Source organism: Leiobunum rupestre, chromosome 8, assembly GCF_980474605.1.
Source record: "Leiobunum rupestre chromosome 8, qqLeiRupe1.1.hap1, whole genome shotgun sequence".
Taxonomy (NCBI): Eukaryota; Metazoa; Arthropoda; class Arachnida; order Opiliones; family Sclerosomatidae; genus Leiobunum; species Leiobunum rupestre.
Genome location: NC_143391.1, coordinates 49,646,560 through 49,673,689, shown reverse-complemented (window position 1 = coordinate 49,673,689; position 27,130 = coordinate 49,646,560). Strand labels below are relative to the sequence as shown.

General features: G+C 34.8%; 1 long non-coding RNA gene across 1 annotated transcript; it reads right to left on the bottom strand.

The window, feature by feature from the left end:
- Positions 1-10,768: 10,768 nt before the first annotated feature.
- LOC149933622 (uncharacterized) lies at positions 10,769-11,323 on the bottom strand. The gene is made up of 3 exons (XR_016472790.1): positions 11,259-11,323; positions 11,069-11,187; positions 10,769-10,848 (listed from the first exon to the last, which is right to left on the bottom strand). It is a non-coding gene; the product is annotated as an uncharacterized LOC149933622 (long non-coding RNA).
- Positions 11,324-27,130: the final 15,807 nt, after the last annotated feature.

Genomic DNA, 27,130 nt, shown 5'->3' with positions numbered 1-27,130 from the left:
TGCCGAAACCCGTGGGACACTTTAAATCGCGAGCCCGTTTCGTGGAATCGCAAAAGAAACCATTCTCACACAAATTATAACAAAACTCTAAAAATAGAACACAAATAATAGAAAGACACTTTGAACCATGTCGTCATAAATTCACGAGGCAATAAACACGGGGAACTAGAAGATAGCGGCATATGAAAGACAGAGCACCGCTTCCTTACTACAATATATAGGAACGTTACAGAAATGGGCAGAAGGTAGGGGCACGGTTGCCAGTGGCCACCAAGCTACCATGGAACCCCACATACGACTAACGAGACCGAGGCCCGAAATCTTAACAAGAGAGTAGGGTAATTTTCCGCTAAGAACGGTTTATTGCCGTACCAATCCTCGATGGCCAGCATCGAACAAAGCGGGGGAGAGAAGGCGATGAAACGAAGAATGACACATGGGGACGATTTGAAAGAAGAAGAATGTTAATGGTTTCCAAGCTACGGGACTCGTGAAGAATATATTTTTCAATTTAAAAATTATTATTATATTTACGATTTAAGAAATTATTATTATATTTACGATTTAAGAAATTATTATTATATTTACGATTTAAGAAATTATTATTATATTTACGATTTAAGAAATTATTATTATATTTCAGATTTAAGGTGGATATTACAACTAAGTATGCCTAAAACACGAATATTACGATAAGCCTACTACTTCTAGCTTCATCACTCAAAAATGGTCGTCACACCCCTCATATTGGGGGTAAGTGTGACCACACGAAAATAATATTTTACAGCAACGATAAAATATAGCTTTATTGGGACACCATATTTAACTTCTGTATGTATTTTCATTGCGATTGGTCAAGTATTTCACGTGATCAAAATTATATTCGGTTAGTGGTTTTTCACCGTAGATGGCGTCATCGTTGCCCATCGTGGTAACATTAATACGTATTCGCAATAAGATTACTCTGGAACATTTCTCATTTCATTTTTATCGAAGCTTGGCACTAATGTGGCCAAATAAACACAAAATTGTCTGACTTATCTAGCGGGTTTTGGGGGGAGATTTGCCTATTCATATTTCCTTTCCCTTCTGCTCGGCGGGGAAACTATATATGGCTTAGTTAAAGCCGGTTAAAGAACGTTGGGAAAACCCCTCCTCGGAATTTTTAACTCACAAGCGCGACCAACAATTGTCCAGTTCCTGTCTTTATATCTATTCGCCCCACCGTTGCCAGACGTACGATAATTAGTATCCAATTTTTGGGTCATACGACAATTTCAACTGCGTACGATATCGTACGCTATTTTCGATAATTCAGCCAGAAGTCCAGAGCGTACGATAATTTTCCACTTTAGAGGAAAATTGGTTGAAACTAACTTTTTTAAGACATAAAAACCAGACTAACTTTTAATACTTATTTTCTATTTTAGTCAAAAACGTTTTAACTCCATTCCTGCCTATTTTTCAATTTTATAGGAAAGTCCTTAAGTCGTTTGGCTATTATAACAGAAATAAAAAAAAAATTATGTTATAATAGCCAAACGACTTAAGGACTTTCCTATACAATTGAATCCCGGCGAAATAAATATAAATGGTATAATATATAATACAACCATTATTAATCTTTACATGTTATTCTTATGAGATTTTTATTAGATGAAAAAGGACTCTTGACCTCAATAATATTCATTTATTTCGATTTGTATCATAGTAATTACATTTGTACATTAAATGTTTTATTTGGTCAAGACGAATTAAGTGTTTCGTCAAGTTATCGGTCCAGTAGCTAAATCGTTTTCCGACACAATGCTATTTTTATAAAATGTAAATTTTAGGAGTGTTAGGTTTTCATATCGCGATATAAGATATAAGAAATCGCTACTTTATTTCCAAAACCAGGTAAATCGTCCTTCAGTGTATATTTCGAAAGTTTTGCAAAAACAAAATATTTAAAAGAGGTTGATATAAGTTCCGAAATTAATTTTTTATCATATTGTGATACCAATTCTAATTTTTTAATAACTTTTAAGGATTATACAAAATTGCGAGTTTGCGTTTTTGTATAATCCTCGAAAGCCTATTGACCAAGGTTACTCCATTAAAATAAGTTATATATCATAAATAAATGTTTTGTTTTATAAAATGAATTAATTTAAATAATGGAATGACACTCCCTAATGACGAACAAAATAATACTTTTGTCCCTAACAAATTATTGTAAAGTATATACGTGTGTCTTAATTTGATCGTCACAGGCGTTTTTCTCAAAAACTATAATTGCTAGAAATTTGAAATTACAGGATATACTCTCTCGGGGAGGACCCTTTTCTTTTGGAATTTTCTGAAAAATCGGGAAATTTTTCAACGTTTTGAAATTTTTCTTTTCTGAACGATAGGTGGTAGACGACAATTTCGTCGAAAATCTTTAATGAAATTGGTTTGGTCAAAAACGGACAATATTTTATTGAAATAATACGTCATGAAAAAAACAAGTTGGTACTACCCAAAAAGGTTTACGTCTCATGAAAAAGAAAGAGAAACCTATCTAATTTGAAATGATCGTATGTTTGTGAAGATAAAAAAGGACTATTTTTTAAGCCCAATCATTTTAAATAATTTTTTAGAGAAAATACAATTTACATAGTAGAATTCCAGAATTCACGCGTCTTATTTTAAATGAGGTTCAATAATTCCACCGCCCGCTGCAATACAAATCCGTTAAAAGTTTTTGAGTACGCTCTACAACTTGTTGATTGAAAATTGTCGCCTACCACCTATCGTTCAAAAAATAAAAATTTCAAAACGGTGAAACATTTCACGATTTTTCCAAAAGAAAAGGGTCCTCCCCGAGAGAGTATAACCTGATAATTTCACATTTCTAGCTACTATAATTTTTGAGATAAACGCCTGGGCCAATCAAATTGAGACACCGTGTATATGTAAAGTATATATATAATTTAATAATAATTATGTTAAATACTTTTTGTTTTTCCAGTCCAGCGCTATTCCCGTTCTTTGCTACTTCGTTACGAACAGCTTTTTTCAAGTTACTGTGGCAATATTTTTTATTGTTAGACTATATCTCTATAAAAACAACAGTATTTAAAAGCCAAGATACTTCATGGTTAAAAATTTTTATTTATTTAAATTGGCAAGCTTTCGGACAGCTTTTAAATACTGTTGTTTTTATTTTAAATTCTAACGCCATGGTTTGTAAAACATTTAAAATTAATGATTATATCTCTATAAATAAACTTTTATATCACTTCTCTGATATTTCATTCAAAAATAAAATAACACTCAATTTATTGCAGCTTTGATTAACATTCCTTTAGTTGTATCGCGTTTTGCAATCTGATTACTGTAAAAAAGGTCGCTCAGTAAACCAGTTTAGTCTTTCTGAAACTATGTTAAATATCCTCCTCGTCAACAGTATCTTTATTAGTCCTTTTCATAATCAGTTAACCAGGTTACATAAAGACTGGTTCCCAAACTCTCAAGTATACAATGTTATTCCCGTTCCCCACTATTCCCATTCCCCGCTATTCCAGTTATCCGCTATTCCCATTCCCCGCTATTCCCGTTATCCGCTATTCCCATTCCCCGCTATTCCCATTCCCCGCTATTCCCATTCCCCGCTATTCCAGTTCCCCGCTATTCCCATTCCCCGCTATTCCAGTTCCCCGCTATTCCAGTTCCCCGCTATTCCAGAATTTCAGCTCTGTTCGGATATATATTTGTCAAATAAAATTTTTATTCGGCAATATTATTTTGCTCGAACATTTTTATATTAGAAATTCGGATTTTAATCAAGTTACCGGCTATTCCAATTACCGGCTATTCCCGTTCCCCACTATTCCAGTTCCTCACTATGCCTGTTCCTCGCTTTTCCGATTCCCCACTATTCCGTTTACCGACTATTCCAAAATGAAACATTTTCCCCGTTATTCCTATTACCGGCTATTCCGAGTACCGACTATTCCGGCCGCCCGTTTTCGACTAGTCGAAACTTTTATACACGTCCAAAATACGAGTCACGTCAAGAATTCAGCACTAGTTCGGAAATGTGTCGCTTAAAAACGTTTTTGACTAGTCCTAGTCTCGAAATGTCGCGACTAAATCTGCGATGCCTTTCACCCAATCACAATGGTGGAATTCAAACTACCCAATCGCGAGTGATGTAAATTTTTCGCGAGTGTTGTAAAGGACCCCGCACACGGCCTATGGAAAAAAAACTTTCGACCAATTTTGTTGAAATTTACAAATTATGTACTACCGACCACGGTGAACTAATATACGTCTGGATTATTGAACAAATATTATTTGTTTTTCCGCTAGGTACCTTCGAAAAAACCGATTTTGCCTTTGGAAATATACTGTTAAGTTGTCCACGGTTAGAGTCATCCAATTTAAAAAATCTTTCTTCGCGAGGCCGACGTTACAATATAATGATGAAAACGTTACACAGCCTATGATATTGACTATTTTTCAGACCATTTTTGAATAATAATCCAAAATGAATTTTAAGGCTAAAGCTGGGTACGTGACAATGGTTTAAGTGATTAGACGTAAGTAAAGAGTTTAATTGTAGTATTTCTTTTAATTATTATAGTATCTTCCATCCCCCTTTTCTTTCCCCTAATCATTGGCTTCAGTTCAGTTCGCCCCCTGGTTAGAACTCGGTGTACTTTCGTATGTACTAAAGAAGGGGGACCATTTCGTACTGCTGGACTTTTTCCGATTGGAATTTAAACTATCCAAGCGCCACCTTGATTGTGAAAATAATTAATAATTATTATTATTGTTATTTTAAATGTAAATATAATTTAATCATCACTAAAGCTGTTATAAAATATGTTCGTACTTTAAAAATTATATATTAATTATCATTACTTAAAATTAGAATGCAGATGGCGCTACTAATGGCCTCATTAGTCTAGAATCATTCGCTAAAAAATGCGAGCTGATCTCGGATTTTCAATACAGATTTCGTCCGGGTAAAGGTACTGTAGATGCAATCGTACACACCTATAAAAAAATCATTGACGCTTTGGACGTGGGGGATATTTGCCTGGGTGTCTTCTTAGATCTTCGCAAGGCTTTTGATAGCGTGCCGCACAATCACCTATTAAATAAATTGTACAGACTAGGAATTCGTGGTAACGCCGGCTGCTGGATAAAAAGCTATCTTACAAACCGAAACTGCTACACTCGAGTTAATAATATTTACTCCCTTCCAATTACTCTCAAATCGGGTGTCCCCCAGGGATCAATCATTTCACCTATTTTATTTAACTTATATTTGAACGACTTAATTGATTGTATTCCTAAAGGTTTTTTATATTTGTATGCGGATGACACCCTTTTGCTAGTTGGTGGAAAATGTTTGAACCTTATTGCTAATTTAACAAATAATTACCTATCGAATATCCAATCATGGTTAAATAACAATGGCCTAAAGCTTAATCTTGATAAAACAAAGTACACGATTTTTAAAAATCTCGGAAAAAAATAAATGAAACTGTAATACTTATTGATAACCACCCACTTAAAAATGTTGAAAAATTTAAGTATTTGGGCATTTGGTACGACTCCCACCTAACCTGGAACGACCAAGTGAACGCGCTTTGTTTAAAACTATCGAGGATATGTGGCCTATTACACATCTGCAAAAATATGCTACCCCATAAAGTTATGGTAGAAATGTACCACTCGTTGTTTCACTCCCTTTTGTCGTATGGTATTTGTATTTGGGGAAACACTTCGAAGTTCAATATAGAACGTATTCAAAAACTTCAAAAAAGAATACTACGATCAGTATACGATGCCCCCTACCTTGCTCATACAAAAATGTTTTTTAATAAAAGCAAAATTCTTCGTGTAATACAACAATATAACTATGCAACCCTACTATATATCTATAAAGATCTAAGCTCGGGATGTAAAATCACCGAAATAAATAAATCCTTAAAAAAAACAAGATCAGCAAAAATACTAAATGAACCAAGGTGCTATACCACTAAAAAAATTAAATCTATCTTTTACAAAGGCGCAAAAACTTTAATAGCCTAGAAGGTACAATTCAATCGGCTGCTAAGTACATTAATTTCAAAAAGATGTTAAAGAAAAAAATTTTAAACGAAGATATGTTTTTATTATAATTCTGGTGAGATATCCAAACCGGTGAATATAATCGAAAAGGTGTTTTAAATCTAATAATAGCCTAATTTGTTATATATGTATTTTTTTATTTAATTAACCCTTTTTATGTATAATGATTTTAATATAATTAATAAGAGGGCTTACAAGTCGCCAGTTGACTTAGCTCTCTAAATGCAATGTATGTATTTCTAAAATAAATAAAACCAAATTCAAATTCAAATTCAATTGCCAAGGCGCAAATAGTGCGAATTTTTAAGAAAAAATTCAACAATTCATAAATAGATGGCGCGTCGAGCGCCATAATTATTTGCAGTTCGCTTTTGAATTCTAAGTTGTGTAGATAAACCATGGCCAAAGCTATCGCTTAGATCATTTTAATTAATGCTCCGCCAATGTAATGTAGTTTGCGGACCCCTTTTTTCAAAGGTAAAATCCTAAATATTTCAATAGCTATAAATCATTTAATATGATAACGAGAAGAAATACTACAGTTAGACTGTTTACTAACGTCTATTCATTTACACAATTGTCACGTATCCAGCTTTAGCCTTAAAATTCATTTTGGATGTGTTATTCAAAAATGGTCTGAAAAATAGTCAATATCATAGGCTGTGTAACGTTTTAATCATTATATTGTAACGTCGGAATCGCGAATAAAGATTTTTTTAAATTGGATCATACTAGCCGTGGACAACTATACAGTATATTTTCAATGGCAAAATCTGTTTTTTCGAAGGTACCTAGCGGAAAAAACAAATAATTTTTGTTCAATAATCCAAACGTATATTAGTTCACCGTGGTCGGTAGTACATAATTTGTAAATTTCAACAAAATTGGCCGAAAGTTTTTTTTCCATAGGCCGTGTGCGGGGTCCTTTCTGTCGCTTAGCTCGCCAAAAGTGTCTCAATACAACGGAACGAGACACGTCAAAAACGTTTTCACTAGGCTCGATCTCAACGATTAAATCTGCGATGGATGTATTGTTTCTTTATTATTTCCGTTTATTCTCCGATAAATCTGCGACTACGTCTTCTGCTGCTACGTCAGTATATCGTTTTTGGTAGCAGACGATTCCTTTAATTTATAGAAAGAATCACATAAATAATAGTGACAGGATTGGCAAATTCACAGACAAAAAGGATTTAAGACGTAGGCTTCGAAAGATATTGCAAAATAAACTTGGCAGTACGAGAAGGCTGCGTCGGAATTGAGTTTCATTAATTTTTTTATTAGACGGTTTCGAAACTGAAAATAGAAAGGGTGCGTCAAATATCAATGCGTTGTTATTAATAACTAACGATATTTTGGCAAAGGATCCTTTCAACGTGTGAGATTTTAGAACGCGAGCTTCATAAACAGCATGTTTAAATTATTTTAACTGTGTTTTTAAGACTGGCAAAATAAATGCTGCTTTCCAATTTCTGTTAGATATTTTGAAGACCGGAGGTGGTTTGTGCAAAACCAAATGAGTAGAAATCTTCTAGCGATGTTTTGTACTCAGGCATAATTGTAAGCAAAGAGTATAGAAAGTGCGTGAACTAGAGAACACAGTTGGCATCGGCCAATGAATTGGTCGCCACAGAGGATGGCACTCCGAAGAGCTCAGGAGACGGGTCTGTACTTTGGTAATACAATTCCGTAAGTCGTAATCTTTGAATATCGAGATAGTCAAACCAATTTTACCTTACAAGGAGTACCGAGGAGAAAAGTGTCTTCGGTACGGAAGTATTAGATTACTAGGTAAAGGTATACGCGCTGCCGATGAATAACACGCCGCGAAAAGTCAGAATTGCTAGCAGACGAATTTTTTCAATTGTTTACGTCTTGTCAATGGTTTTAAATTACGTTGAACACTTCTGAAAACTCTGCCCGCACAAGTGGCATGCAGTGTTCGACATACGGATATTTTTTAGTAGTCACTGAATAGTGGGGTAAAATGGGGGTAGCCAACATTTTATTTTACCCGTCAGAATTAAAATAGAAGTTTATTATCAGTTGAGTTACATGATGTAATTTTTTAAAATAAAATGTGATTACGGAAATTAAAAAAAAATCAGGTAAAAACTCTAAAACGGGGAAAAAAATTATTTTCATTATCGAACAGTTTTAAATGTAAAACCATGGTGGTAAAACTATCCTTGGTAAAACGTTTACAAGAGGCATGCTGTTTTAAAAAGTTCAAAACTCCAGTTCGGGTTAAGACTGGTTTTAAATAACACTATTTTGCTCAGAATGATTGAAACTGAATAAGGAGCAAACAAATACGATCGAGCCATTTCCCTATTGCTCTTTAATAGACTGACAATTTAATTTTGTTTTACAACTGTTTTTAAATATTATAGTTTAGAGAAATAGCTAAAATATAAGCCAATTTCACTCGATAATCATAGTTTTTAAACACATTCAACTTCCTGAAATCAAAGTTTGGGATCGCAATCAATTTGACCCATAAATGCTTTATCTTGTATATAAATTTAAATTCTTCATCAATGCTCCACACATTTTCGATTATGAACGCTAAGCTAAATGAATTGAGGCTTTATTTCACATTTAGGGAAATCTACGATTTGTTGGGAAGTAGATATACCTTATTTGTAGCAGGAAATTGTTACCTACATCTGATTAAATATAACATGTTTGTAGAAGAATAGTTAAGGATACCTTTTTGTTGAAGTAATTGATTCAACACCAGCAAAGTTATTAAATGACAAGACAGTAATTAAACCTTTATTTATAGATGACATAGTTAATTAGAAATGAACACTGTATAGTATACTCGGACTAAATTGAGCGAACTAATGTTAAAAACGCGATACATGTTTATATACTAAAAGATAAAAACATGAGGTTATGTACAATAGATAATACCAAAATTCGCCAATTGAATGTCAAAATTCGCGCATTAAATGTCGAATATCAAGAGTTTCACGGGGTGGGAACTGGGAAATGTTATTATCTTTCTCTTTGCGGCTACTTCAACGCGCAATTTATTTAAAAAACACTTAAATTGCATTAAATACAATGTTAAGGAATATACTCGTTCTTTCGTAACTACTTGTTTAATCATAATAATCAGCTAGGCTAATACCCAAGGCACCACCTTAGGCCTAAGTCGTCGAGCGACTTTTGAAGCCATTAATTCAGGTGGCCGGGTTAACTGAATTTGATCTACCACTGACATTTGTGAGTAGGTTTTAACTGAAAGGGAAGTTTAATTTTGTGTCCAATTATAATATGCATTTTGGTTGGGCAAGGTCTGGTCTTAATTGTTGGCTTGGATATTTACTACATATGATAAAAATTAGTGTGAAAGCTCGTAAAATGTCCATGGCACGGAAAAGGAAAATTATCCTAATTTCAAAGAAATGTTTGTGGGTTGTGAATAGCTGTTAAAAATCTGCTTTGTATAAAATTCTAAAATGTATAAAGCTTAATTTCATGAAATAATCAGAAACAAATGTTTCGCAAAATTTAAATGTAGAATAAAATTGTATAAGTTAAAACAAACTTCCTAAATGTTTAAATTCATTTTAAAATTGAATATTTGACGGATATAATAAAGTATCTGATTAGGTAGCGTTATCCAAGAGAATGATTGAATAATAAATAAACAAAACTATAATAATCCAAAACTTAAGTTTGGATGAAATATAGGAGAGTTTAGTAATTTCACTAATTAAAATAAATCAAAACCAATCCCCTTATATTTTTTTCAGTCGGCGATATAATGTATAAAATAGCTCTCACAGAGAACCTGTAAGCCCAATAGAAAATCAATAAACCCCAAACTCATTTTTTTACAAGGGCCCTTTTCACCTGAAAATGACTTCAACAAGTTCCAATAAATGGTTTCTAGCCAAATACAAATGTCTTTAGAAGTTGAGCAATAAAAATTTTAATAGATGATAAAGCAAATTCATAAGCTTCCAGGCCCAAAAAGGTTTTGAAGTTGAGAGTAAGGAAAGGGGCAAAATCCTTGTACTGAAATGAGCAGATTAAGCGGAGGTTTAAAAAAAACTACAAGGAATTTTCATTCATTTTTTTAGATAAAAAACTATACAAATTTAACAAAAAAATTAAAACAAAACATTTGTAATGAACCGTTTTATTGTAGCACCATAAGTATAATGCACAATGTTTTATAAATTTTAGTCATATATGACAAAAAATGTTTTATTTTCTGGAGACTATTATTAACATGTTCCTTAACTTGCGAATTTAAAGCCATGAACTCTGAGTATTTGGACAATTTATATGCCACAGAACAACCTAAGAAAAATTGAGGAGTTAAAATTAGTTCATACAATTTTACATGGGAGTAGAAAAAAAACAGAGAACAAACCTTTGTAAGCTTTAATATAAAATCTAATGATGGGAGATAATTCGATTTATTTCAACGTATAGTAAAATACTTAATCCTTAGAGGTTTATTATAAATAACCTATTGTATTAAAAAAAATTGTGGTGTTGAATTACTCAATATCCCATTGTCATCAGGGTTCAAACAATTTTTTCTGAATGAAATTTCCTGACCAATTATTAAAAAAATTCCCTTACCATTTGTTTATAATTTCCATGACAATAAATAGAACTTGCTAGTTGTCTTAGTTTTTATTCAAGCAATAAGGTAGATAAGGCATAGTACAGCCTAGTAATGTCCAGTCAGTCACTAACTGAGTACGCAGCCTTAAATAATGATTTAATTTGTTATGATCACTTTTTAGAACGGGATATACAAATTGTAAATGGCAAAAGGTGGGTCGCACTAAAAGCCATTCCAACTCTGGTTTGGTTTCCATAGAATTAAAATGGATAAAAATAGTCAAAATAATTTTTTTATTTAATTTAAAGAAATTACATCCAGTTGAAAGTGAAATAGAAAAAACCGGTGATGCTAACTTCTCACCTTTAAATTTTGACCAAGGATCATTTCGTGTAGGTTTAATTATGTTATTATAATTTGAGTAAGATCTCCTTGGTTTTTAGCCAATTTTGTTCAGTTGTTATGAAGAGATATTCCTCTCTCTATAAAAGAAATGTAGTCTAAGAACTAGAACTTGCTGTATTCCGAAATATTGTTGGCATGGACATCTTACCAGATCACCACGAACATGTTTGATGCTGAAGTTGGAATCGAACATCATTATTAAGAAAGTTATTAATTTATATTGCAAGCTCAGACTCCACAAATTAGCGAAGGACAAAAATCTAGAAATGAAGGGTCAAGCCATCAGACTTAAATTGTCAAAGCTAATTTTATTTCAAGGACAATAGCTACATACCTTTAGTAGAATCATTATTAATCCAAGGTAGAATCATCCTTTTCATCAAAATTCCATTTACTTTTGTTTACAATTTAGAATCTCAGAATATTCCCATAACAAGCCATAACCACAACAAACCGGATAGATACTTAAGCCTTTGACAAAATATCATTTCGCAATTAGAATTTTTTGTTTTAATTATAAGATCATCTGCTGCTTTTTATTTGGGTTTTGAAAGAATTAATTGACTTATTTAAAAATTATAATAAAAATTTACCTTATTTTAAATTCTCACAGCCAAAATATTCGCGAATCACGTCAGAGTACCTAAAAGATTACAAACACGAACATGTGTGACGTGTCACGTGATGATTTTGTATTTTCTCGCCTAATCGACAGGCGTCGCTTAAACGTGGTACCACAGGAATACGGAACAAATACCGGTTGTCTGCTAGTTTTCGCTCCCGTATTTACCCCCGGTAGAATCTTGGGTCTATTTCGTTATTATGTCTATGGACACATCATATGTAAAATTATAGGCCTTGGTCTACTTAATAATGCCGAGCGCTGTGCCGCTCTCTTTCGTTCGCGACCAATATCAATATCACACGCCTGTTAATTAAAAGAATTTAATTTTTCATGTAAACCAATAATATTTTAAAATTGGAATCAATAACAATAATTCAAACTTATCTTTCTATAAAATCTAAAATTAGCCACCTTGATCCTAGAAACTCTAGCAGATAATTCTGCGAGGAGTCTCCTCTATTTTTGAAATGTAGAGTACAGTTGGGAATAAGACGGGACGAAAATCTTGTTGCAATGTTGGATGAAAGTAATGCATTGTTTACGTCTTGTCAATAGTTTTCAATTACGTTTTCTAAAATGGGAAAACTTTTCAAACTTTCGTTATTATTTTTCGAATATAATTTACTTAAATTAACACATATATCTTAATATTTATCACTGTGTATTAGGCTTACAACTAATAAAACGTAGGTGATAGGTGTGAGGTTATAGGTAAGGTGAAGTGATATATGAGGTAAGGTGATAGATTAGTAGATGATAGGTAAGGTGATAGGTTTGAAGTAATAGGTGATATTAGGTGATAGGTGAAGTGTGATGTGATAGGTGAGTTATGGTGATAAGTATCAGGTTAAAGTTAATACGTGCGAGCCAGTGAGAATTTCGAAACTCAAATTTTCTCAAAAACATTTCCAAGCCTTCGTTGCAATTTTTAAAATTACAAAATGAAGAGCAAATCTGATAAATATTCGGTTTTTAATCGCAAATGGAAGATGCGCAAGGTCCTACTTTCAACATTTCTAAGCCTAAAAATGGCAATTTGCAAATTAGTTTTTTACGTTTTTAATTTTTTTTTCAATGTTGTGTCACGAAATTTTATTATGAAACCTCAGATTCGGATTCAGCACCCCAAAAAACCTATAGAATTTTCCGGGTAAAAACACAATATAGGTGGAATATTACTAGACGGAAGGAAATATTTAGTGTATAGGTTTTTTCCTTTTATTGGTGGAGCCGCTACTTGTGTTATGAAATGTCCCTCACTGATACACGTGATTGGCCACCAGGGAGGGAGTGGCGGCCTTATAGTCAGTTGAACATCTGAGCCTTACTGACCACAACTCGCTCTTTAACTAATATTTTTCGCGACCCCGTAGGATTGAACTAACTCTCCCGTGGCCTTCCGCACATGATTCCTACCCTAGTAAAATAGCCTTCTTAATAAAAGACTAGCCTTTTTTACCAGCTTTCGCCCGTCAAGAGTTTCGCGTAATATAAACATGTCGGTACTGGCTCCTTTTGGGGCCCTTGGCTAGAGAATGAAGAAGGGGCCCCTTATGGGTCGTCCCGGGCTGTGCGGGGAGTATGGAACAAAAACTAAAATGGTTATTTATAGAGAAAAAAATAACAAACGCTCACTATCACATCACCTCACATCTCAAACTTATCACCTCACAATATCACTTCGACACCTATCATCTGTACCTCACATATGATAGGTGTCGAAGTGATATTGTGAGGTGATAGGTTTGAGATGTGAGATGATGTGATAGTTAAGTTTTTTAGATGTAACGTATGTATTTTTTTTAATCTAAAGCGTTTGCGAAATTTGTTTAAACATTTTATTTATCTAGCCCAAAAACCGCCCAATTCTTGGCTAGCTTTTTGCTATATTAAAGAAATGGTTTTATCATAGATAAACATCAATAGTTTCCGAATCAACAGAGATCGCAACGACTTTGCACCGTTATTAAATTATATGACATATTGTCAACCCACAGTGAAAAGATATGCGCAATTGGCTCGCAACGTTTGGAGAAAAATCCAGTCCAAGATGGCTGATTTTGTGCATTTTAAGATGGTTTTCGTTCCGATCTTTATTAATATGCGGGACATCACCATCCAAAAATACTACGTGATATGAACAGCTTAATCTATCCAATGTAAAAGTCAAAATGGTCCAAGACGCAATAGGAAGCTAACTTGGCCGCTAGGGTCGCAAGATAAAATATTTAGATTTGACAAATCCAGGTATTCTTAATAAACGAAATATGTAAAAATATTTATTATATGCACTCTCTGGAATTTTGGCCAAAAAATTGGACTTTTGGATCATGGTTAATCACGCGGAATTTAAAAAATATTTTGTGAAAAATACAGAATTCACCGGTAATCACAAGAATTCTTTGGTAATAAAAAATAATTTACCAACAATCACAGGAAAACAATAGTATTCTAGAAAAATTCGGAAATAATAACATTTTAGGACTCATTTGTAACCACACATTTTCCAAAATAAACACCGATAATGATTTCCGAAATCAGATATTTGTAAAATAGTACTATTTAGTAATAGTCATCAAAATGATCACAGTATTTCTGGATTAAATAGAAACTTCCAGACGCTTTTCTAATTGCCGCTCGAAGTGCCGTCTGCGTGAAATGTTTACAATTGCCTAATATTTAGGTCATTCAGTCTGAATGACGGGCCGCGGCTCGAAACGTCTCGACAATTTTTTTAATAAAAATATTAAATTACTTTTATCCTTTGTTCACGGGTAAACCTATTTATTTTATTCCGCCTAAAATGTGCTTTGGAGAGATAACGTAATTGGCACCTTTTAGAAAAATTATTTTCATTTGACTTTTAGAAAAAGGTTATTTGTTTAACAGTGAAATTAAGAACTTTTATTGGTGCTATCGCAGTGAAGATTTTATAGAGGATATGATCAACGTTGGACTCTTTAGTGGGCTCCAAAATATAGATTACCGCGGGTTAGGCCCTTGACGACTCATGGCACCAAACTATAGACCACGACTGTAATGAAATTACATATCTTAACCCGTTGCAAAACTAGGTATTTTTCGGGGCCCGTTATGCAACTTGATAATTTCCAGGGCCCGTTACCCAACTAGATAATTTCAAGGGCGTTACACTAAATAATTTTTGGGAACGTTACGCAGCTAGATGAGGTTTAGGGGCCATCCGAGAATAAACTGTTTGTTGGCCGCAACGATTCTCGATTACCTCCAGGCACTGTAACGAGACCTGATAGTATCTAGGGCCAGAAACCAGGTTTGATTATTTCTGATGTTTAGGGCCGATAAATTGACCCAATGAACTTTAGGGCCCGAATCGATGCCCAATAATGTCTATGACCCGATACCACCCTTGATTATTGCCCGAAAAGAGGTACGATAATATCTAGGGCCCGAAAGTAGACCAGCTAATGCCTAGGGCCCGAAACGACACCCAATAATGTCTAGGGCCTGAAACGTAGCCGGATGATGTTTGTGACCTGATACCAGGCCCGATAATATCTAGGGCCATAAACGAGACCCTTTGATGTCAAGGACCCGTAACAAGGCCTGAAAGTAGGCCAGATAATATCTAGGGTCCGTCACGAAGTCAGATAATATCTAGGGCCCGTAACGAGGCCAGACGATGTCTAGGGCCCGAAAATTAGGCCCGAAAATGCCAAGGTCCGGTAACGAGGCCAGATTATGTCTAGGGCACGAGACGAGGCCGAATTATGGCTAGGGCACGAAACGAGGCCCGAATACGTTTAGAACGTCAAAGTAGGTCCGATAATGTTTCGGACCCGAAATGAGGCCAGATGATATATAGGGCTCGTAATGAAGTCCTTTGACGTCTCAAGAAGAACCCATGATTTCTAGCCTCGATTATTTCTAGGGCCTTCAACGTTGCCCGATGATTTCTACTCAAAAGTAATCAGTAGAAATATTTCAGAAATAAAAATATCTCGAAATCATAGAATTCAAAGAATTAACGGGAATACAACCTAAAGTCGTTTTTTAAGCTAACAATTTCAGCAAGATTTGACTCACTAGCGCTAAAATATCTAAAGCCCTAGAAGGTAATGCGCAATGTTCGAAGTGTTGGTATGCCACACCAAATACCTGAGGTTCTGTTCCCTTTAAAATAAAAATATATTCAGTAATCACAAGAAATAACAAATATTTAGTAGAGTTCACTAGGTGACTAAGCCTCGTATAGTTTAAGTAGAAATCGTTACGAGTATACATTTGCGGATATAACGGATACGCGAAACAACGAAATCCAACATTTTGTATTTAGACAATACTCAAATACTGTAAAGCACATTTTAGTCCATAGGCGTGTGCCTGGGTTATGCCGGGTGAGCCGGGGCTCGTCATGAACAATATTTAATGGGTGCAAAGTTAAAGTAAACAAGGGCCCCAAAATCGGGGAAAAGGTCAAAAAAACGTTGGCTACTCGGGCTACATTTACTCTGGTCACTTCGCGCCTCTATTTTAGTCCTGTTCAAACGCCCTTCCTGTTTTCGTCGTGCTTTAGTGTGTTAAAATTGTATCGGAAATGTGTTCTTTTTCGTTATCCCTCGAAATGAAGGCGAGCCTAACGGATTAAATTGTAGAATCTTTCTTCGTGAACGTCTAGATAGCTCCGACGTTGTCGTTGAAACTTCTAGAGAGCTCTGCTTAACCTCTCTAATATTCTACTTCAAACTTCTGAGTCTTAGCGAGTTTTTAAGCTTGATTAATATATACTAATTCATGTTATGATTATTACCTTAGTCAATCGTAAGCTTAGTTTAACGATTTGTATTTAAAGTTTTGAATTATTTGCAATCCAATTTCTAGTATAAAACCAAGAGAAGGAAGCGAAGCACGATTTGGCCCACTTTTGCCAACAGGCAAACCGTAAAAGAAAATAATATTAAAATAAGTACATTATCCTTTTCTGTCTGTATGAATGACCAGTGTATGTATCGTTAAATAAAACGACAATGCGAACAAAACCAAATAAATGCCTACGTAAGCTCGGAAATATAACATTTAAAAGGTGATACAAATACAAAGTAAGAAGTCTTTATAGACGACCCCTAATTGATCATTTAATTAAAAAAACTTGAGTAAGCTAAAATGAATAACGTTTATTAATTGAAAATTATTTGAAATGTATATTTATATAGTAAAATTTCGTTATATATGAACAACCACTACTTTTCTAGATAAATACTCGTACGCAACATGTTTTTTCTTTAAAAATCGACTGACGAAGCCATGATGAAAAGTTTACCTAAAAAGACCAACAGGCAGACAATTAAAGAAAATAATGCTAAAATGGGTAAATTTTACCTTTTCGGTTTGTATAGAAAACCCCTGTGTATCGCGAAAAAAGACCGCAATCCGAACAAAGCCAAATAAACGCTTACGTAAGCTCGGAAATATTATATTTCGAATACAAGTACGAAGTAAGAAATCTTTATGGACGATCCCTAATTGATCACCGAGTTAAGCGCTCAAATCTGATAGTTCAAGATACACTTGAATAAGCTAAAATGAATAATGTTAATTAATTGATTAAAAATAGTACATATGAACAACCCCTACATTTCTAGATAAATACTCGTACGCAATATGTGAGGTTTTTTAAATCGACGGACCAAACCGTGATGAAAATTTATAATATTAACCAGTTCTTCGAATTTTAATCAAGATTTGATCGCTTAATTTTTGATCATCAATTGGTCAGATTTCGATCAAACCCTTTCTTAAGGATAACAGAGACTACCAACAGCGACAACTAAATCTTTAAAGATTACCCAACTTGACAACATAAGAAAATGGAGAATTTCCACCTTCAAAACCTTTATTTCAAAATAAAATAAGCTGATATAGATAATTTTATAAAAAAATTATTGTAACCCTTTGGTCTATATGGACAAATGGAATAATGGACAATGTCGAATGATAAACCTTTAAAAATCTCGCGTATTATAGAAACAAGGTCACTGTTTGTTTATATTTAAAAATAGCATGAAGCATGTTTTTCTTTACAGACGACCCCTACTTTAATTTCCAGATAAACCGACGCTACTAGTAGCCAGAAATTAAAAAAAAAACATACATATATAATAAACTGAAACTAATAATAATCGTATTATGGAAGCCGATTTCTGTATTTAGAATTAAAATGTAAGCCCGACTTTCGGTGGCAAATAGCACGGTAACCTTTTTTCTGTAACTGATTGCGAATTATGTATTTTACGAATCTAGATTTTTGCCCTTTGGTAGTTGTTTTTTTTTTGGAGCTATATCTGCAACATTCCTTATCTCTATCTCTACTGTTTTCTGTAGGTAATTTTTTAATACATCGCTAAAGATATACCAAGTACAAAGGGTGCATTTACAGGTCGCCTAACGCAAACGAACGTAATTATTATTTAGTTCGGATAAGCATTATTTTCACGTGGAGCTTACAAGGGTCAGTTTTTAGTAAAGCATAGGCTCTTAACATGGCTGACAACAGCGCGTGTAGTGATGAAAGCAATTCCTATAGTATTTTGCCTGAATTAATATGGAAAGTACGATGACAACCGCAAACACCACTCAGTCCACTGTATCTCTTCCTTATCTCTTGGACGGGGAGTTTTTCATTCCAGTCAACTCCACTGTCAATAAAAATTCTTTAGCCATTCATTGTTTAAGTTGTCCTGACAAGGCAGTATTGAAGACCTCCATAACATCTACGGGAAACCTGCTCAAGCACATTAAGGTACGTCAAAATTTCTAATTATAAATTATCGTCAATAAATATGTACTGGCAAATATCGTACACATCTGTAGGGCGGTTAAGACATGGCTTCACCTGAAGTTTTATATTGAGGTCACAAATCTCGAGAAAACTATGGCTCCAAAACATTAAGGTTGCGCACAAAAATATCGTAATTAGAAGGTTTAAAAGGTCAATGGTAGTTTTCTTCGGCTACTCGATCTGTATTTACTCTAGTCACCTCGGAAATACCGCAAAGGGAAAGAAAATCGTCGTAAGAGGAATTGAAATGCATTATTTTTATTACGGGTGGCGCAAAATATTACCGTTGCCCTACCTGACTCTAGGCGCTCGCACTCTTATGACGGTATATGTTCACATAACGTAAAGAAGCTTGGTCACAATATTACCAATATTACATACCATGTACTTTGCTAAGATTGGGAAATGAACCACCTCATGTTGAACAACACATATCCCTTCAACGTAAAATATAATCAATCGGTCGTGAATCTATTCCCTTTAAACTCTTTTCTATACCGGTTATAATCAAACCTTAAAGACAACAAAAGTAACATAGGGGGAGAGAACGAAACGTGGAATATTTTAATTCAAAATACTCCACTAGTGGCGTGGCTTACAACGCCTTAGAGTTCCGGTGCCGTTTGATCCAAGTACGTTATATAGATCCCCATTACTTTTGTTGCCTTTAACTGCGTAGGATTCTAATTATAATCGTCCAAGGTGAATGTACCTAATCTAACTTGAAGCGTGGTCTAATGCTATGCGTGTAATATTCTAGAGGAAACATCCGATGGTATTGAATAAACTAAAAGCTAAGAAAGCTGCTAAGAGGAAAGGTACTGGTTCTACAGATGATATCTCAAAGCGTATGGGTTTGTTTCCTCCCAGTAAAGATCAAGTACGTATTGTGTCATATTTATACTGGTATCATGCACTACACAAATTATGCAGTATTTTGGTAATTATCCATGTAAAGGGTGCATTCCAAGTTGTTTTGGGTATAACTGAATAGGAAACTCGACCCAATTCATCCTTCACCAATAACACAACTCTACCTTTGAGTTGAGGTCAATTGCGTAGACAAAGAGATAGTTTCCAATGTTCAAACCCGTCCCCTTTGACTGTATATAGATTTAACCTTCTACTCGACCCCCCCCCCCCTCAGTAACATGCTTCGACTCGCCCCCTTGATGTATTTCTAGCTACGCCACTGGTTGGATTTCGAATGCTTAGGTTGGGTGGATTTTGAATTTGAACGATTTTATTTAATATTCATACATGTTTACTGTTACTATTCTATAAATTCCTTTGACTGCTTTCCCCCTTTGGAGTTTGAACAGACGACGGTTTGGCCAGATTTATCTCAAACTCGAAATTGAATATCAGTTATCTGGTGAACCTACAATCTTAGTTCCCAACAGGCGTAGGAACGCTTTGAATTAAGGGGGGTACATCTTGGATGATGAATTTGGCGCCCCTGTCCAATTTCAAGGGAGGTAAATTTTACCCCTGTACCCCCCGTTCCGTTATACAGGGTCTTTTTGTGCTCGAAAAAAACTTCTTCAGTGAGTAACGAGACTTGAAAATTGACAAGTTGGTTAAGCTAAATTACGCTTTTTAACGAGTCAAAAATAAATATTCGTAAGCCACAGTAATTGATTACATTTGTTAAACGCTCGTCTCACTGTATTCATTGATGGTGTTCCATGTCGATGTCTTATAAGGTCTCGGTAGGCTCTGCTACTGCCTTACTAGGCATAATTAGAAAAATTATCATTCACATTTCACAATAATAATAATTTCCCAATTTTCTTTTAAATACCTAATAGTGTGTCGAACTGGCCTTAAGTTTGTGTTTGGCTTCCAATTTTGTAAAACCGGTTGCGTTTCCAACCAGGGTAAAATAGAAATACTTTCTTTCACTGGCGTAGCCAGAAATTCGTCAAGTATGTAAATATTAAGAGGGGGTCGAGAAGGGACCGGAAAATCAATAGTCAAAGGTAGGCCCAAGGGTGGGGGGCGGGGGTGACACGGAAACCCCCTAACTACGCCACTGCTTTCTGTGTTTATTAAGACCTATGCAATGTTAAGATATTATGTCAACTCTATTTATCGAAATAAAGGTTATTAGACTGAAGTCTCAAAAACAGTTAAAAAAATAAGTAATTATTATATCCCGGTTCTTTTAAAAGGTAGACGAGGCTGTTATGGATTACATTGTTTCAGAAATGCGCCCAATATGTACCGTAGAAAAGCCTTCATTTCGCCGTATGATTAAACTATTGTCTGGTGGTGTAGAACCACCTTATGGTTCGTGTTTTAAGGCGAAACTTTCATGCAAGCGACAATCTTTAGAATGTACTCTGAGAATCCAATTTTTGAATGTAAATCACGTATGCACAACAGCAGATATTTGGAGCTCAAATCATAAGTCTTTCATGGGAGTTACCGCCCACTATATTGATCCGATTTCTTTAAAGCGCGTATCCATTTTACTTGCCTGTTAAAGATTGAAGTATAACCATACCTTCACGGAGATTGCGTCCGTGTTATTTGCTATCTACTCTAACTACGGCTTAAAAATACCACAGTTAGTGGGTACTGTGACCGACAACGCTTCGAACTTTGGAAAAGCATTCAGAATTTTTAGTACCCCTGATAACATATCCGACAACGATGTATCTTTCCTGGACGACGAGTACCAGAAGTCAATAAAGGTAGAAGCGGTTCCCGATGTTTCCCTGGAAAGTGATATTTTACACGATACAAATCTACCCAAACACTTAAAGTGCTTTGCGCACTCACTAAATTTGGTAGCGACAACAGATGCTGAAAAGGCTTTGAAGGATTTTGGGTACAAAAAACGGTACAATTTGGCTTTAGGGAAATGTTGCGCCATCTGGAAGAAACTTAGTAGATCGACCCAAGCATCTGATTATGTTAGTGATATTCTACCTAAACGATCACCCGTCCCTTGTCCTACAAGATGGAACTCGTTCTACGATTGCCTATTGGCAATTGTTAACTCGAGAGAGCAATTACCCGCTATTGCTGATATTCTTGGTCAATCTCAGTTACAAGCACCCGATTTTGATTTCATTGTAGAGTACCTTTCTATCATGCGACCAGTTGCTACTGCCTTAGACTTACTTCAAGGGGAAGAACAGAGTTACCTTGGCCTGGTGATTCCTACATTGTACCAAATAAAACTATCATTGGCTAGTCTGGACAAAAAAGGATTATGTTCCGCGGAACATATTAACATTAAATCAGCCTGAGAGTAAACCTTATATAATATCTACCGTGTCGTTACCGAAGTTTAAACTCCAGTGGCTATCCAAAAGTGAAGACGACTATATGCTCGAAAAGGTAAAAAAAATTTTCTTAGAGGAAGCCACCATGTTTTCCGGTTTTCCAAATACGGCGGAACACGATACTTTGACTAAAAGTGAAACTACTAGCAATGAATCGACTGATGACGTAGACACGTTCTTTTCATTTTTAAATAATGGTGACGACAGGCAGAACCACGATTCCAATAATAACAAAATTACAATGGAAGTCCTCCCGTACTTGGAGAACAGAAGTAGAGACTTAAACATTTTACATCAATATCCCACAGTAAAAAGCATTTTCCTTAAGTACAACACCATATTGCCGTCGTCTGCCGCCGTAGAAAGAGCATTTAGCTCTGGTGGACAAATCCAAACGCCCAGACGTAACCGACTAGATGACCACATGTTCGAAACAATGCTAATGTTAAAATACAATAACAAAAATGTTCTGTAAATCAAACTAAGTGTATATGAATTTGCTGTGTTCATACAATTAAAAAAAACATGAAGTAGTCAAATTGTAAATAATTCTACTTAGGCCTACATATTATACCCTTATTATTATGTGTCAGGCTTGTTTTTCAAGAATTTTGTTTTGTACAGAAATTAATAATAATCCATCAAAGGTAATATAAACACATTTTTGGAGGAAGGGGGAGCCAACTAAGATATATTTCAGAGCGGCTAAAACTAAAGAAATTTATGGTGATAAAAGGTTTGAACATAACATTTCTAAGCACGCTCCTGAATGGGGCTACAAATCAGTTTTTCAAGCGCTGCAGAAGACTACGTTATACGTGGGCCTTCTTTTCTTAAATGATGGATTCCAAAGGTCAGATGGGGAAAATAGTCCTATTCCATAAAATGAAGGCGAACTGGCCACAAGCGTCTTCCTGCCCCTTCTATCCTAATCAGTAGCGTAGTCAGGATTTGATTTCGGGGGGCCTTAATGAAAACAAAACAAAAAAGGTACATACAACCATACGTTTTGGGGGGCACGTGCTCCTGTGCCTCCCCCTGGCTACTTCACATCCTAATCACAAGGGAAGACGAGAAAACAGACGACGTTATGACGTTGAAGTAATAGTTGACTTCTAGGGGGTACGAAAAGTCTCACCAACTGGCTTTCGGAATTGACGTCTTGAGTTAGGTTTGTTGCAATTCGGAGTGTGCCTGCTCTGCTTTGAAAGTTTCGGTTAAATTTTGTGTCGCTACTCGCAGTACGTATAGGATTCGATATCTATATCTAAACTGTACCTATTATCTAGCTACAGATATTTGGACCTTTAAATAAAATTACATTTTACTGGATACTGTATTTTAAATTAACAGGTATTCCAGATACAATCTGATACGCGAAAATAAAAGTCGAAAACGTATCAAAAGATAAACAGTATGGCACGTTTAGATAATTATAGGCTAACGAGATAAAAGTATCTTCCCACTAACCATTATTAGATACATAAACCTTAGACACAAATAACTTTTTACCTACTATCTATTACCTTGTTCTTAGATTGCAAATCGTTGAACACTGCTTATATTCCTAGAATTCATTCTCTGGTAATTTTCATCCATTTTAGGCTCCCAACGCCATCTCGTATAAAAAAATAACTAAGAATTTTGGAATTGTTGTGTTTTTCACTTAATATAATTAAGAATTTCGGAATTGCTGTATTTTTCACTTAATATAAATTGATTATTCATAATGTTGCTTTAATTTGTTAGTATTTAAAATTTTAGTTTGAACATTTACTCCAATTTTTATACCGCCATCTAGTAATAAAAAATTAACTAACAATTTTGTAATTGCTATATTTTTCACTTATAATTATTTATAATAGTATTTAATTTCAGTAGTATTTCCAACAAGTTGGCAAGCTTGCCAAAATATACCTCTCCTCGGAAGAATTGTCCCTACTGGTATTAATTTCTCGAGATGACCCTTAAAGATATATCTCCGCAATTCAGAGTTATTTACTAAAAACGTAAAAGACCAATACCGTCCAATTTCCAATATCATATAATGACTCGCACACCCAGGAAATCATTGACTGCGTTAGAAATGGTAGATATCCAAATATCCACACCAAATGTATTTACCAGAAGCAAAAACCTTACCATCAACAAAGCACAGAGATCCACTTGACTAACCGACATTTCTTAAAGCCATAAACGTTAAATTATCGCTTTTGCATTAACACAACTATATATAGGTCGATAATGGAACCCGTAAATAAATAACAAAAAACTAACAAAGTGGACCACCCACAGGGTCTACCCTTTAACCCTCTTATCTCGGCTGACTGCGCTAAAACAAGATTTGACCTTTAAAATTGCATACGTAAAAAATTTAGACTTTAGAAACCATTAATATACTCTTCCGCTAAGCTGAGTTTATAATTTTCAAAGAAGCGTAACATCTATCGGTGGTTCTGTGGTTGAACATTCGCCTGCCATGCAGAAGGGCTCGGGTTCGAAACCTGGGCGGCGCTTTCGTTTTTAATCAACAGAGAATATGCTACATTAGAATTACTTCGATGCAATAATTTAAATGGAACAAGAAATTTCGTTCTATTTAATAACAACATGGACGTCATTGCCCCGCGGTAAGACATCCGCATTGTAACAATGAGACCCGGGTTCGATTCCTGGTTATGATAGTATTTTACATTAACAAAGTTAATTAATTATAAGTTTAATATATACATCATATATCTATAAAATGTTATAAAATAAATTGACGTTATTAACTTCATAACAGCATAAAGGACTTTTGCCAAAGCAAACACCGTCGCTTAGCAGGCGTTGGTGGCTCAGTTGTTAGAGTAAATCTCTGGCACGCAGCAGACCCGGGTTCGCAAATTGACACTAAGACGTATACCGTGAACAATTGGTGGAAACCCTGCCATTGGACGTTGAGAGGTTGCCATAACACTCAGCACTCGGTCCGTCCCAAAGTCATTAAGTAGAAGCTGCAGAGAAAACGCCCGTACAAACACAACGGACTCAACATCCACAACCATAATAACACAAACACCACAAACTCTACACCCACAACCGTCATAACACGAACTCAACATTCACAACCTACGCATAAACATTACAAAAACGTAATACACAAAACCGTCACGACGGTGAGCGTTAACGGAAAAACACCATCCAAACCAAACCAAACTGCAAATAAATCCGTTAACGCTCACCGTCACACGGTGGTTTTGCCAACCCTTCGAGAAACTGCGTACGCAATGATTAACCTTTGCACGGAAAATGCGAACGCGTTCGCAGCCCGGACAGACCCACAGACAGACCCACAGACAAACACGGTGATTGTAATACCCCTCCTAGGGGACTTTGTCCCCTCGGAGAGGTAAAAATATTGTTAAAAATATTAAATAACACTCTTTAAATCTGAGCAAACCAGCACCTACACACGGGTACACTATTCATATTACAAAAATTTATTTTTGTTTCCTTATTTTTTGAAAAACTGGCTTAATTATCGACAAACGTTTATTGATACAAACATTTCATTTTTAATATTTTAAAAAAAATTACAAGAGTGACTCAACCAAATTTTCTAAACCACCACTTCTCATAAATGGGTATATATTATAACAAAAACAGTTCTTCGAACTGAAAAAAAAAACCAGTTTAGAGCTCGTTAGAGGTGCGGCCTTAATGGGACATATATTATTTTTTATAGTTGATTAATTTGTCAAATTAATTGAAATAGTATTAAAAAATATTCCTGTGAACAACAGAATTACGTCATTCTGCTTTCAAATCACAGTCCACTGCTCCTCCAATTTTTAACACGAAATCTTTGGTCAAATTTTGCCCACAAAGGTATCCATATTTATATTTATTTTCTTCACTACTCATTTAAATTTAAAATTTTAAAATTTATTATTATTAGTTTAATTTTTGTTGCAGATTACTGCCATAAATAACTAATAAACTAATAATAATAAATTTAAAAAAATTAATGTTAAATGAGTAGTGAAGAATATAAATACCACATAAGCAAAGTTGCTTGTGCGTGATCAAGTAACAGGTGGCCGGGTTACAATGCGTAGGAGGGTGGTGGCAAGCCCTTCATGCCACGCGAGCCAACAGCTCCCTACACTAACTATTACCGTTAACCTCAGCAAGTTGTTCTGCGTGGCTGTTCCATGTTATGCTATATTACATGTATATTACCAGAGATAATTTAGATAGGGAGCGGAAAGTGGTGGTTGAATTGTCGCTCTTAAAACCACGTGATCGAAATAACAGGCCAGGTCGGTTTCCGATATGATGCTTTTGTAACCTCCCTAAACGATCGACGATAGAAGCACCAAATTTGAAATTCGGCTCTTTGGCCTAAGCAAACTTGAACAGCCATGTGTTTCATCTTAAAAGGTAATTATTTTGTTTCTTAATTTAAAATATTTCGTAATGCTTTTTTTATGATATTATTTATTTAGGTGCTGTATACCATTGTCTACAGTATACTTTCAAGAAGCTAAATGAACCAAAATTATTTATGGATGCATTTGTAAATACTAGAGGAAAATGTTTAGTCCGGGACATATCAGTATGAAACCAAAGAAGCCCTTAAAGCTAATTAAGCGTTACGAAAGGGTTTCATGGAAAAGTCCAAAGAGTCTACGAAACTAATCTCTCTAAAGAAAAAGCCTGTAGAGGAAAATATTGGCAAGAAAAAAATCGCAGAAGGAAAAGCTTGAATCTCCTCTGAAGAAAAACCAATTAAGTAAAGGATCTCCAACTAAGGAAGAAATTCCCACCATTCACATTCCAGAAATTAAAACAAATAACAGCTCAAGCTCTTCTCAAAGTACAATTTAAATTGACGATAATTCAATGTATAATTTTTTAAATGGAGACCCGATTTGGAACTTTACAACAATTATTACCTTCATCATGAAATTTCCCACTACAATATGTATTCCTAATAAATTTTCCTATTCATAATGAGTGAAGAATCAGAATAATGTTACAACGGAAAGATTAAGTGATATTTCTAGTGATATAAATTTTTTTCAATTTGTGTTATGTAAAGATTAATTTAGGCTAATTTTGTTTACACAATCAAATTTGTATTGTAAAACGACCTGAAAAAGAACGCATTATTTTGTTTCACAAAAGATCAATATTATATTTTTTTATTTTTCAAAACTGAGATGTTTCAAGTTGAATTGAAATAAAATTATGTAACCATTTTTTTTGAAAATTCTGGAATTGCCATTAACCGCTTC